This window comes from Hypomesus transpacificus, chromosome 1, assembly GCF_021917145.1.
Source record: "Hypomesus transpacificus isolate Combined female chromosome 1, fHypTra1, whole genome shotgun sequence".
NCBI lineage: Eukaryota > Metazoa > Chordata > Actinopteri > Osmeriformes > Osmeridae > Hypomesus > Hypomesus transpacificus.
The window spans coordinates 9,039,737-9,054,915 of record NC_061060.1 but is presented as its reverse complement, the minus strand read 5'-3'; the positions used below and the strand labels follow the sequence as shown (position 1 = coordinate 9,054,915).

General features: G+C 41.4%; 1 protein-coding gene across 4 annotated transcripts in view; it reads right to left on the bottom strand.

Moving 5' to 3' along the window:
* diaph2 (diaphanous-related formin 2) overlaps positions 1-15,179 on the bottom strand; it is a 232,401-nt gene that overhangs the window by 14,360 nt on the left and 202,862 nt on the right. The gene's annotated exons all lie outside the window — the stretch shown is intronic.

Below are 15,179 nucleotides of genomic sequence, written 5' to 3'. Positions count from 1 at the left end.
TGTGAAGGTGGCCGGCACTGAAAAAAGCATTTTTAATTTTTTTATTCCAAGACATCATCTTGGGGAGAGACAAACTCTGGTCACAGAGTGAGCAGAGTCTGCTCAACTACCACATTGCTGCAATGTGCTGCAGCACTTTTTTTTTTTCAGATTCAGTAGTTACTGTGACTATACTCTAAAACAAACTCTTAAACCTTAGCCATTGTGATCAATTCGGCTGTATTGGTCCCAAATATGACCAGTGTACTAGGACACAGGATAGCCGTCATGTTGGGAGGAGAAAGGGTGGGGTGGGGGTGGATTTGTAATGAAACACTACAAGGACATTAGCATAGGCATTAAGTGTTGTAAAAACATGCAGGAGGCAAGCATTTTAGAGTTCAAACATTGAGGGAAAGGCTGAGCTTACCGGAGCATTGGCTACGTCAGCAGGGAGGATAAATTACAGGTGGCAGAGGAGCCTTTCCATACGGTGGCGTGCATTAACTCAGGGGAGCTCTGGGGACTCTACTCCCAGGGGGCTTGTGGGTAAGATTTTTGCATTTTTATAAAAACAAAAACACAAGAAGTGGCGCGATGCTCCCGTCAAGCCATGCCTTCAAATGATACACTGATGACAGCCCATGATAAAAATGACCCAATTTGGTGTCTGGATCAATGTGTGCTGCCAGCAACATTCAGTGGCTAGCCAGACCCTCATCGCGGCATCTGAGCCACAGACACGTTCTCAGTGAGGAGCGGTCAATAACAGAGTACAGGGGTGGGTGGGGGGAGGGGGTAGAAAAACACCAGCAGTTTACTGCGATGACTGCCTCCGGTCACTGAAGGATGAATAATCCATTGCTTCACCAGATAAATAGCAGGCTTGTGTGTTGTGTGTTTGCTTTTAAGAGCCGGTGTGATTTGTGTGCACAGGGCAATGGGAATGAGCTGGGCAGTGATTGACAGCCCTGATAAGGACCCTCCACTCGCCTTCCGCTGATTTGAAAAATGTCACTTGCCTGATCTCAATTTTTCACATGACATGTATCGCCATCGACAAAGGTCAGAGCAGGTTTGGGGACCATTCCCTCATTGATATCCGTCAGAAAACATGAGAAGTGGGATTTGAAATGATCCGCCATCTGTTTATAACCAGCTCAAGCTGCTGCTTACATCACAAGCCAATTACACTCTATGGGGGGGCTGGTCCCTGGGAGAGATCCACCCCTCTCACACACAGCTATGGGATGACGGTGGCAGACACACACAGGTGACAAGAGAGTTGACTAGTCTCACCCCAAGAGAAGCAGCAAGTGAAAACTTTGACAGCCATCTTTGTGTTCACACTCTTAGCTCCTATCATTCCATACACTTCTCCAGCCTACAATTGCATATTAATTAGCTGCAATACGTGGAACCGAGTGTCTTCTTTTTAATAATGAAGGAGACTATCTACGAATGATAAAACACATGGGCTTTGATATGCATCTCCCCCACCACACACACACACACACACACGCACACACACACATATAGTCATGTTAGGGTCCACATACATCATATTCTCACCATTACATGGCTTCCTATCACAGTCACCTCCACTGATCATTGTACTGCCACAATGGTGTCTTATTTTGAGGGTGCAGGGATCACACGTTGGAAAACTCAATTTCCGGCATACACACTCCCTTCATTATCTCTCCTATTGCCTGACTGTCATGTTATCTCAGGTTCCCCCTGTCAAAATTTCCACCAAGTTCTCTCACATTTGGTAAAGTGCCATGCTTGCACCTTTGTCAATTTGTCAACCATGATTCGTTCACAATTATGATAACGGTCATCAATACCCTTCTCCAGTTTACTGGTGCCTAATTAGAACATGTGAGACACACATCATCTGGGCTGCTAAAACCCTCACACTGGTAGCAGGGTCTCATGGTCATATCTGTCGTCGTACTGCACTGCTCAGGAGAGACACTGCATGAAGCCTGCCTCAGTATGCTGATGTCAACCGGAAACATCCAGTTCTGGGTTGTTTTGTGTGCTGTTTGTGCTGCATCCAAGGGCACTTTAAAATGGGATTGACACAGAGCGGGGGAAATGAACCTTTTTGCGTACACAGTATTGAATAAATGCAGAGCTATACTAGCACTAACAGTCTTGCATGTTTCAACTGCATCAAAGAGGCACTGTCCATTTTCAAAGTAGAAGTTTGTGGACAACAAATCTTGTCGGAGGGTGCAATAAAACAATAGGAAATCACATGGAACTCCACCTGTCACTGGTGTAGAAGATTGGTGGAAATATACAATTTGAGTCATCGAAAAGAGAGATACAAAAAAAGAAGAAAAAATAAAACAAAAAGGCGATTGACAAAATAAGATGAAATTGAGGCAGTAAACGGTTTTGTTTGAGTACTCAAACACATACAAACTGCAATTCAGTTTCCTTTCACAGCTCAGTCCAAATCCAGGTCATGTGGTGAACAGTGCGTGCGCTCTGTACTGTCTCGCTACCTGCCCTGCCAACATGAAACAGGCCACCTGCAGACGACCAAGACTCACGCTTATCTTGATATTCTCATGGAAGTACACATTTTGCAAATACAGCAGGGAACAGCCAAATAAGGTTGAGATATCTGCAACAGGATTAAATGTGATCTTGCCAGAACCATCCTTTAACACTGTCTTTCCAACAGAGCTACTTTTTAAAAGCTCATTAGCAAGCACCGTTCTGATTGCAGACAGTTTCATTTGCAAACAGCCTTTCTAATATTTTCAGCACCACTAATGCCAGATATATTAATTTGGCAAAGAGAGACAATGTGACACAAAGGGAATTGTGTGCCTCCCATTCAGATGTGTTGGTAATAACCTAAATGCTTGTTGGATTGAATCCACTGTTTTCAAAAGACAGGACTGTTCTGGAAACAGGTATGCATGGTCAACCACAAATGTGACAGTAGGTCTTGTTTCACAAGCCTTTTCATTTTTGTATTATGCAAAAAAAACCCAGATGAGTCCATTTGATATTCATATCATAGTAATCTATGAACAGCTTTATAGAAAGGTTGCCTCAAGGCTTCCATAGACCCATTTTTTATGAGCTATCAGCTGTGTCCAGCATTAAGAATGTACTGCTCCATTCGGAGGTACCCAATTCACTAGCCCATTTATTTCCAGGTTTGGTGTTTTCCTTCATATGTAAGAAAAGGTGGGAGCTAAAAACCAGTCTTCACACGGTGTGGCCCACCCCCTCTGAGGGGTGGTCACACTAGCAGGAGAGGACAACATCGGTTTTGGTCTTAGTATTGTATGATTTTTGTTTTTTAGGTTTTACACAGTCGTGCAAGTAGCAACCCCAATGTGTTTGCATATTATTTTGTTTTACACAAGCATCCCATTTGGACATGGTCACTGTACTCCTATGAGACTCCTATGCAGGTAGACCTTGGTGTTTGATTTCCAACACAAGCTCCCATGTGGACTATGTACTTATATTTCACTGTGAATGCCTTTAATATTGGCAACATTTAAGGTATGTTTTGTATTGATTTCTGTTTCATTCTTAAAACCAAAGACTTATTTTACGATCTAGACTTATTATCTTGCATTTAAATGTACAGGTTCTGCTCGTACGTTTCCTTCACATGCTCAGGTAAGAATACACTGAGCTAGACAGATTGATATGGCTATTAGCCTTTCAAGAACATGCTTTTGGACTAGGATACAAGTGGGGCCTCTGACTCACTCTTTCAGTAGGGTTTTCAATGCTCCAGGCATGTCACCGTAGCCTCTGGGGGTTTGTCTACTTTGATCGTGGTTAACTAACTCCATAGCCTTAGTATCGGTTAAACAGATGTTCAGTGAACATCCCTACTACTGTAGCCTGGCTGCCAGCCCAACTTCTCCCCGCCCCCAAAAAAATTTGGTCGGGAAGTTGGGTCTGGAGGGTCTCGTATTGGGGACCAACTACAGAAAACCAGAATCTAGGCGAACCAATTAAATTGCCAGGGCGGGCTTTATACGATGATGGACAGATGATCAACAGTAACATAATCACCCACGTCACAAAAGAGCGCTTAAGTTGAATTTGTTTTGAACAAACATGGCTACCGCTGGAGATCTGGAATGGTATGATTCTGCCATCGAGTCTGTTTTAGAAGACATCGACAGCGCATTAATTTTGAAAGAGGAACAGAGAGACGCAATCAAGGCATTTATCGATGGAAAATATGTTTTTGCCGTCCTTCCTATGGGATTCGGTAAAAGTTTAATTTATCAGCTGGCCCCAATGGAGTTGTAATCCTAAACGGAGAACTTGCTCGTATATGCATTGCCCTTTATTGTTTCGCTCAAAAAGGTTGACCGTGTGAATAAGTACTCTCCCTACCCTTAAATTAATTTTACAACACCGGCAAAAATCGTTTGTATTCATTCTTCAAGCATACTTCAAGTCTGCTTGTAGTTTAGTTCTGTTGACAACAACTATGCGGTGCTTAACATACGTCACATACTCTGTTGCTCTGATTGGTTGTAGATCTATCCAATTGAGCGAAGAGGCATTTGTTTTCCAGGCTCGTTTGAAACACGCCCTGTAGTCAAAGCCCAACGGAGAGTTCTCAGACTCATATTCTGACTAGAATTATGAGTATGACAACGTCAGGCTAGTACTACTGCTAGTACTACGGACTAAGTGCACTTTGCATTTTCAAAGTTGGTGTCAGATATTAAGAAAACATTCATTTCCTTTCATCATATCAAACAGTCCTCCAGTTGGCGGATGCACAAACCAAAGTGTCCCCAGCCTTACAGTAGTAAACATGACTGTTTCATACATCAATGTCTGTAAGAACACCCACTACTAATAATGATATGGAGGGACGCAACAGTTTGTCACAACAGTTTTCCACTTGCTGAATTACACTGTGACTGTTGCTGCCTAAACCTTCCTCCACACGGCGACAAGGTTTCTTTAACTGCAAAGAAAAACCCACAGCAAAGGCAATGTGTGTGCGTGCCACAATTCTCACACCTGAGACATTCGACAAAACATCAATATTTTTCCAGTTTTTGTTATACTGAATTGGTTCCAGTCAAAAAGCATGATGCTACCAAGTTTTCCACAGTAAAGAAAAACACCTGTACCGAGTGTTACAATATTTACAGCTTGTGCTCTTCATTCATGAATGACTAAACAAACAAATGCATCTAATACATCTCAGTGAGTATAACAATCAACACAAGGACTTCTCTACACAAAGAAGTCCTCTTGAAAGCAGTTTGTAGACTCATTGTTTCACACATTTGACAACAAGAGGATGCTTGAATCACGTGTGGCATCCTAAGACATGTCTTTATATTTTTACACACATTTATTTTAGAGATAAAGAAAAAACTGTTTCAGCTTTTGTATACCTTGGCTACCAACACAGCTGAATGTAAACATTTGGACAGTTCTGAATCCAGCAAACCACCTGTCAAAATAATCAGGTAAATGTGGTTCCAAAGACACAAATGAACTGTGGCACTGGTCACTACGCCTATGACTCCAAACCCCATTTAGGAAGGTAATGACTATAGGAGAATTTGCTGGAATCCTTTAGCCTGTAGGGGTCTGAGTGACTTACTGGGAAAGAAAGGGAGAGGGACACATAAATACATCTTAAATAGAGCTTCCCTGTCCACCTCAGCCCATCGAACACTCCTGGCATGGCAAGTGGTAGGCTGTGACAGGCCGTATTTCAAGCCTGGCAAACAGCATTATTCTCATTTCCAGCCCCATTGTCAACTCTCATTGAAATCTGCTGTCAGAGAAGTGGAGTCCCATGCTAACCAGGGCAGCCTGAGTCCCTGCATGTGTCCATCTCTGTCTACACTCATACAAGCCAGACCAATGGCAACTGTGATAGGAATGGGAAGGTAAGAAAGAAAAACGGGTGAAAAGTGGGTGACGAAGAGAGAACAAGAGTGGTCTCTGTCTCCCAATGCTGCTTCCCAGACTGGGGGTAAGTCAAATAAATAAATATGCCGGCTCTCTCCAGAGAGCTCATCACTCAATACGTGCTGGGAGAGTTGGACAGGTCCACATCCAGCTCGTGATATTCCCCATGACAGACTGTCCGTTCCCCAAGCCGGGTCTGTTGATCCCGACAGGACACTCTGCTCTGGAGAATCAGTTTCAGACTCGGGCTGAGTAAGCACGCCTGCCTGCCTGCCCGCATGCCTGCCCACCTGCCGGCAGGTCTAGCTGCTCGTGCCCACCCGCCTACTGCCCCCCACGCCTCCCTGCAGTGGGGTCACATCAGCCCCAATCGCTGATGTGGCTGTTGGGATGACGTACGGCTAACATATCGTAAATTACATATTGATGATTCATAGAAACTTTTGTCTCGTGTAAGCTAAGCTAAGCGCTGTTGATTGTAATGTAAAAGGTTTCAGCTGCTACCTCTGTTGAAGCCTCTAAATGGCAATCAAGAAAACATAGATTGACATGTTTTGTCAATCTATGGAATCAATGGTATAATAGTACACTTTACGTACAGTTACACCGTGTAAGGTGGATACTCCTTAGGATGTGCCTCACTAGGTATTCAGTACCACTGCAATGTCCAGTCAAATCAAATGGAAATCTGGGTCTCAGGACTCAAAGGTGACAGGCTGTCAAAAGTGGGGGGGTGTACCCCAGAGCCCCGGTACCTTCAAAATCAGAAGTAGCCTTTGTCAAATGTGTTTGATGTATAAATAATGAGTTCTCAAACTAGAAAGGCTTCGGAGGGAAGCGTGATTGATGTTCAGACACAGACTCAGCAGTGGCTGAAGTGAACGATGTCAGCGATGTGTGCATGCACATTGGCATGTACACTTGTATGCGAACAAAAGACAAAGGTTGTCAAAGGTCTTTAATGTCTAACCACATTCATTCTCACTTATAGAGATTGTGAACTGATATTCTTAACTATGGCAGTTTCACAAATGAAAGGTTGGCAGTGAAAACCTGTTGCTATGCCTTATTGGTGTGCAGCAGTTTGATCAGCCTTTGTGATGAAAAGTATATCCTGAACAATAACTCTGATTTAAATGACTATGAAGCTATTAAGAAGCAGCACTGGTTATCAGAAGTTGATAGGATTCCTGCCAAACAAAAATAATATAATTATAAGTATAATAATAGGTTCTTATTATTATAAGAAAGAATAAAGGTAGAAGTGTGTTTGAGAGTAGTCCAGGCGCAAACTCAAAATATTTATAAAAAATAGTTTGTTCTGTCTTTTTCATTGAGAACAACCTGCAGAAGCACAATGGAGTGTGTTTGTTGCTACTTGACACTCAGTCACTTGTTCCCCACCTTTGTCATAGACACCCACCACCCTTGCGTGCGTGTAAGAGTACCGTTTCATGTATCCTGCCATCAGAAGACAAATTCAGTTTGAATTTCGATTGCCAACAGTTGTCATCTTTATCCAAATACCATGTGTTTCGAGCTATACTAACCCAAATAGTATATCAAATGTGAAGCACAGTTTGCAAATGTTTTTGAAAGGGAGATGCTTCAATGTATCCAATACAATTCTGAGAATTGTCCAAATTACTAATTAACTGGATTTAACTGTTCTTTAGAACAGTGGCTTTTGGAAGACAAAGTAGGGAATCCGTTGTATGTTTTAAGGCAATTAAATGTAATCCAACTTTGAGACCACACATTTACATGAATGATGTCCCTCCCCTAGAGCTGCACTGACTTGAACTGCACCCTACAGACAGCCTTAACCAACTGCATGCAGTACAGTGAATAAAGCTATATGCAGTACAATTACATATGTAGTTGGTCTGTAGGTAGTCTTTCCATAGATTGTATTACGCTTAGCATGTCAGGAAGACACAGTGCATGGGAAGACACATTAGAGTATGGCAGTACGCAACCTGTATTCCTGAGTATCATCAGCCATGCGATCAGTCCCAGACAGGGATCTTCATAGGCTTACACTTCTGGAAGAATGCAATCCTCTTGAGGGCAGCTGGTGAAGTTCAACAAAGCCAAGAGTACATCAAGTCAAAATGTTTGTTCTTCAGGAAAAAACAAATAAATCCCTGTGGTGCGTCCCAAATATGTCTACTATCAAACACTGTGCTTTGGTGCCATCTTACAAGGTCCAGACAGAACGTATGGTAATACAAATAACAGCAAAAAATGCTGAGTTCAGACTAAAGGTCTACCTTATTTTGCTCCAAAACATTTACCAGTTTTGACCCAGAAGTACCTAAATGATGTCATTGTGATGTTCACGGCCATGGCCACATCCTTTCACTGCGGCAAGTGGTGGATGCCCAGTTTTTGCATGTGTCGTGTGTCCCCCCCCCACGTTGCTTACTCATTTCAACTGTCAAAATCTCCCTATGGTGCCGATACCCCGTGAAGTGGTGCCCAGAGTCTTTAATACGGGCATATTTTGCACGCATGTATGTGAGGCAGAGATAAGGGCTGCAATTTTTTCAGAAGGAGAAATAGAGTAGAATGTAGGGCACATCTCCATGGATTGATCTGAAAGGAGAATGTTCTCCTCAGGTGTGACAGCTGGAACATTTCAGGGCAAAAGTAGAACATGCATCACAGAGATTGAGGCAGGGACTGGGAGAGACACAAAGAGTTAAGGTAAACACTGCAAAAAAAAATATCAGCATTTTATCAAAATTCACTGCAACGTGTAACTATTGAGATTGAGTGATTTACATGTTTTGGGGAGTAGCGGTCTGGAATCTGAATTTAATAACAACAATGTATGTAATATCTTGCTAATATTATTATTATTATATTACAATTATTTTGAAGATGTTGCAGTCTGTAAGACCAGGCCAGATGAAAACAAACTGAGACAGAGTACTTTTTGTCTACAGACAGTCTTACAAATGTGTCTGTCTTTTTCCCCAGCTTCTATGCAGTAATTACCAACTACTTTCATATGGGACAGACTCAGAGTGGAAGACTATCTTTCCTTCGACTCCATTCAAAATGAAAGACAAATGATCTTCTCTGTCTTCCAGCCCATGCAGAAAGACATTCTGTCTATGTAATACAGCCCAGAGCGAAGTGGTGCTGGGGGTTTAAATGTGAAATGGGCAGTGCTTTATTATGCCGCAGTGCCTTGGAAACGAATGTGGATAATAGATATATTCACAACGGTATTAATATCCTCAGTTCAACTTTTTTTTTTCTTCTTCTCTCTCAATTTTTTCTCTCCAAGGCTCTAAAGTACTTTGCCCTTGGCTATGCCTTATACTAAATAGATTTATGAGAACATTTGTGTCATATTTCCTTTTTCCCCAGATTGTCAAAACGGATTGTCAGTGTGCCTCTGATTGAGTGGAATCACCACACAGTCTAGGCTCTCATTGTCAGCCCCCCCACACATTCATTGCTGAGAGATATAACCACGCAAATTGGCCAATGACACTTCTCTCAAGGCTTTGCCATCGCCATTAACATCAGGGGTCAGGGGTATGAAAATACTGGCTTAAAAACTAAATTTCCAATGACTACAGACTACCTATCCAATTGTTTCCTTCCGGGAAGAAAATAGTATATTGAACTGGAAATTGAGGGGCATGACATTTTTGGAGGGCAAATGTGTTGATGTCCCTCCATTACAACGTTACTTTATGTTTATAATAAAATAGATATTGGCACATGCAATTCAGTATGTATGCCGAGAGAAAATATAAAAATGAATCAAAGTGATGAGTGCAGGAGCCATCAGTATATGTGTCAGAGAGGTAATGAAAGTTATCCTAGCGTAGAGGAGTGAAAGGTGAATCTCCTTTGGAATGTGATTCAGATGTCCCACATCAGATTCGGTACAGAAAATGCCAGTAGCTACGTTCAACCCGACCCCATTTATAGCTTAACTAACAATGTATATATTTTTGGAGTGTCTGTTCCTTTTGCCCAAGCATAGGGATGAACTTGTGATCTCCCTCCCCTCTCTTTCTCTTTCTGTGCACAGGCTGTACCCTGGGGAAATCATCAATCTTTAATTATCATTTTCCAGCACTAAGCAGCTGTGTGTGGTGAACGGAAAAGTCATGGAACACAGGCTGTATTCCCTAAGTGGCCCACAGAGTGTAGGCAGGTTGGCAGGGCCCCGTGCTGGGCAGGGCATGGAAGTGGGCACGCATAAGGGGCAATGGGCTGAAGATGGCACCTCTCACAATGTTTCCCTGGAGGAGAAGAAAGTATCTGGACAACAGTGTCCTTTGCTGTCAGAAGGAATATATTGGGTCTCTGGTAGAAATGATGTCACACTTGTGTCCTTGTCTGATCTTGAGATAGTAGTAATTGTCAGACTAGTGTTGTTTTTTCAGTGCTTTGGTAAGTAAAATAGCCAATTGGACATTTTACTTTCCCTGATCTAAAGACTTTCCCTGATCTAAAGACTGCAAAAGTTCTACATGGTTCCATTTTATTAATCTTTTCTCCAGAGGGAATATACTTTAACTGACAGAGGGATGACATGTTGTAAACATCTGCAATCACCTAGTAAGTCAGGCTGTGACATTGGAATAAGGCAATAAGGAAGAGGTCAATAGGTGGGATTTGAGTAAGGCATTATCACATTTTAGGTATTTGCGGTCACATTTCTCCTCTATTGCGTTTAAGCTCAGGGATTTGGCCAGAGGATCTATCCAAAGCTTCTTGCACAGAAAGATCATAACATCTATGAGCCTGCATTCATATAGGCACAGGGCATAGGGATCTGAGAGCACTGGAAGTGCTGTTATCAAATAAACCTAAGATGGAAGGATAACGGCTCATGCCAAGACGGATAGTCCTTTAAAAGTACACATGAAGAACAAAGATAAAAGGGAGCAATGCTGTGTTTTCCATTAAGTGTGGTGTTAGAGATCCAGAGTAGCTTGTGAGAAATTCTCTGTATCTTTTGCAAAATAAATGACTGCAACTTCATTCAATACTTAGTTCTGAAGCTGTGTGTCAGCAAGGGCTTTCAGACACCACTGACAGTCCCAGACACAAAGAAATGAGCTGAACACGGTTTCATCGATAACAATATTCCAACAGACAAGGCCAACTTCAAAGCTGATGCTGTTCATGCAGCTGCGGAGAGATGGCTGATTACATGCTAATCAACATGTATTGTGGCGGTGGTAGCTAAAGCAATAACAAAAAAACAAAAAACAAAAAAAGGACACCACAATGTTTACGCATACACACATCTCATTAAATGAAATGAGAACATAGACACTAGTTTACTGTTTGCCCACAAAAACAATCGGAATAGCACTAATGTTCAAGTACCTAGTACCTCAATCTCTGAATCTCACTTGTGTTGTTAAGAATTAAAATGCATTATCCACACACACACACAAAAAAATGACATTAAAATGTGCAGGCAATTCTTCTATTGAAATGCATGCAATTTAACCATAATATCAATACCTGATATGTAAAATATTGAACATTTATTCCGGTATTGAGGCCATGCATAATGCATATTAGTTTGCAACACGGAACTCATGACATCTATTACTTTGAAACTGATATGTAGTCTAGACGGAGTAGCACCCGGATGACCATGAACAGCCCATACAGGAGGAGTAGCTCAGCAACTACCTATGTGGGTCTTCATGGTCAACTCTGTTGTCCCAGGACCACCTTGAGACTCAGCAGATTGCTGGCCCTGCCTCTGTGCTTGATCCTGTGGATTCTAATTAGCAGTGACCTTGATGCAGGTAGCCTTTGATGATGAGTGAGTCCATAGAGTGAGGAGTCAGTGTCCTACAGAGACTGCTCTGTGTGTTCGGCTAAGCTCCAGTAAGCCCTGGCCACTACCTGCAAAAGCTCTCCCAGAATCTACTCTTTGAGGGGTTATGGGTCAAAGGTCATTTGAGATGCAATGATGTAATTCAAGGCACTGGGGGTAAAAACATGCTTGCCTAAGTAGTTGACTGAATATATACATTATACTGTGTCCAATCTTCAACATTAATAATTTATATTTGAGAGGCATTACATAAGCGCAACATAGAGCAAAACATTTCCATGGATATTACTGCATAAGTAGCAAATCAACTATGCTCATTATGCGAGTTAGGTGTCAACAACATGATTTTAGAGTTTATAGAAGATATCAGACAGCCTGGGCATTTTTACCCAAAAGGCCACTGCATATATTAAAGAGATTGATTTAAAAAAATCTAATTTCACTAATACATCAATTATGAATGAACATGGAATTGATTTCTATAATTTTGGGGGATGTATCAAAGGGCAGTAATAGACTGCAAATGCAAGTAACACAATCAAACTAAATGAAAAGGGTTAAAAGGGCACATTATTGAATCCAATTATAGATTCCCAGCAAATGCCAAAGTATGCCACTCAACCCGGAGTGGATTGCGTTATGATCCAGTTATCATTGATTAGCAATTATCTTCCTTTTCTCAATGTGGACTTGTCATGACAGTAGCAGAACATTAACATTATATAGAAAACAATATAAGACAATTAACATGGAGCAAGCCAGGGCGAAACAGAAGGTAATGTGATTAAGAAATGGTAACATAAGCAGACAAAGCCAGGGCTAGCAGCGCTCTGTCTCTGTGGAGCTGAAGACATGAGGGACTGGAGTACAGAGTCCCTCTGAAGTGGCCAATCAGGAGTAGGTAACAGCATACAGACTTTCTCAAGGAAATCAGACGGAACTGATTGCTCCTTTCAGTCAGGTATATTAAGTGTGCAGGCTCCAGTCTTTTGTAGATGGGTTCGTGATTATTATAACGTCTGACCCCCCCCCCCCCCCCCCCCCCCCCCCCCACACACACACACACACACACACACACACACACACACCTTCTCCTCCCCAACACATCCACCCATCCAAGGCGTGCCATTCCCTCCCCTCTGGATCTTGATGCAACATGCAGAAATCCCAGGCTCTGGCCTACTAGATGTGCACAGGTAGGTAACGTGGACTGCAGCTCACCAGAGAATAAATCCTCAGGTGAATATATAAATAGAGAAGAAGAGAGAGGGGGGGGAGATAATATATATAATAATGTTTTTCCTCTCCATAAAATCCTTTTGTTATCCGGGTCCAAAGCTAGCCAAAGTCAGTATTAAACCGTGGGATGCATTTTATTTCTACAATTTATTTCTCTGTGTAAGAGATTGTCAGGTAGGAATATGAGTAAGGCGTGGCTGGCCTAGGGTTGGTTTTCCAAACCCATGCTGATCCTTGAGTTCCCTGCATTCCTCTATGGAGCTGAACATATACTTTGATGGAAGGATGAAGTAAAATGAAGTGATTTTCAACTATAAAAAGTAAAACAAATAAAATACAAAAACTGCTATGGTTTTCAGCAAGCTGGTGGGCACAGGGCAGAGTAGGGGAAGAGTCAAAAGTAGAGATAAAGAAAAATAAACCCAGATCCTCTATGAGACAAATGATATGGCATGACAAGTAAATATTGCTCCAGGTTAGGATGATCTGTGTATAGAGTTAGCAAAGCAACGTGTTTTCATGTTCCTTTACCAATTTACCTGACAGAAGACCAGAAGTTTGTAAAAGATCTGGAGATAAATCTAAATTATTCAGAGGGGCTCTGCTCTGTACATGAGAGTAAAAGCTTTGTGCAGACATGGATGCAGCACAGGCCAGCCATCACGGCGCAGTCCTTTGTGTTCCAGCTCAACGTGTCTATGATTAAATGAGTTTTGTGTGACTAGAAAGCTGAGATCTTAGCTCTGTGTCCACCTCCAGCCCCTAACAGACCTTAAAAGTAGTGAAAACAACAGAATAAAACATGACTAGTGGAGACACGAGTCTCTCATGACACAAAAATAGCAAAGGAAGAATATATTCTGAACAAAGAGCAATCCTGTGACTTAAAAAAAAAAAAAGGTTAGTGACTCAATTGTGTAATGCCTGTTGGCACAACATTACAGGGAGAACCATGATGTCTGCAAAACAAACATTTAATGAACTACAAATATGTATAGACTACATAAATATGAAGGCTTGTCATGCTTTTCACAGCTCTCTCTGCTTTACAAACCTATTAAAAGTGATACGGATATCCTGGATATATATATTACAAACTACTTATCAATCTTAATCAATTGACTAACAACCACACATTATGTTTCCTGGTGAAATGACTTTCCTGGTCTTCATCACTGGCAGACATAGTGTAAACTAAATTTAAAGACTCCACAGGTCCACTTCAACAATGGTGTACTGCCTCACTTGAGCACATAATGACTTTAATTAGATTAAATAACCAATTAAGTAACTAACAAAGTAAATATGCCTCTGGGGATTCCACCAAATATTGGATAATTGAATCACAGTGGAATTAGGTGTATTGACAGGCAGAATGACAGGTGAATAGATAAACAAGTCTATGAAATAAATGAAAAAGGAGTGACAGCATACAATTATCTGATAATTTCCTTTAAATTCAAGTGAATGGCTTCATATGTGTCACATTAACAAGTCTATTGTTGAAAAGGGAAATGTGTAATTGTCAAAAGGTGGCACATCTTCTGTGATGTGGTACAGTAATACAGTAATCCCTTCATGTTGCACGTTCATCACTAATTACAAGCTGTACAACAATTCAAACCAGCATCTCTCTATGCTCTTCAGCCTATTTGAAATGCTATACTTTGGTTGTGTACATGTTGAACTCCATTTGACTCGCTTGTGTTTTGTTAAAGTCTTTGCATCGACCACCAAAACCGCAACAGGTACAATGTTCTTTCCAGCACAGGTCTATTCCATAATGGAATATACACCATGTAAATGTATCATGAGAATACATTCCAGTTTATTGCTATTACGATTATTCCATCCAATGCAAAAGCTTGAATTAAAGTATCTAACCTTGTTGGGTTTAATCCCCAGAGTCAGTCTATTAAACACTGCTTGGCCTATATCCCACTTGGAAAGGTTTATATATTGCCACGATATATAATGAAATATCCATCCAGTGCTTCCAAAGTTCTCAGTTTAAATAGGGTGGTTTTGCTGGGTTGAAATGCTGGTTTTCTGAAACTATGCTTTCCTGCTTACAAAGTGCCAGATTAACTTTTCTTAAGTAAATACATATCCTCAAATGTTTGACCCTGTCAGTCTAATAGTCATATACAAATTGACATAATTAAACCATATGTTATTAAAC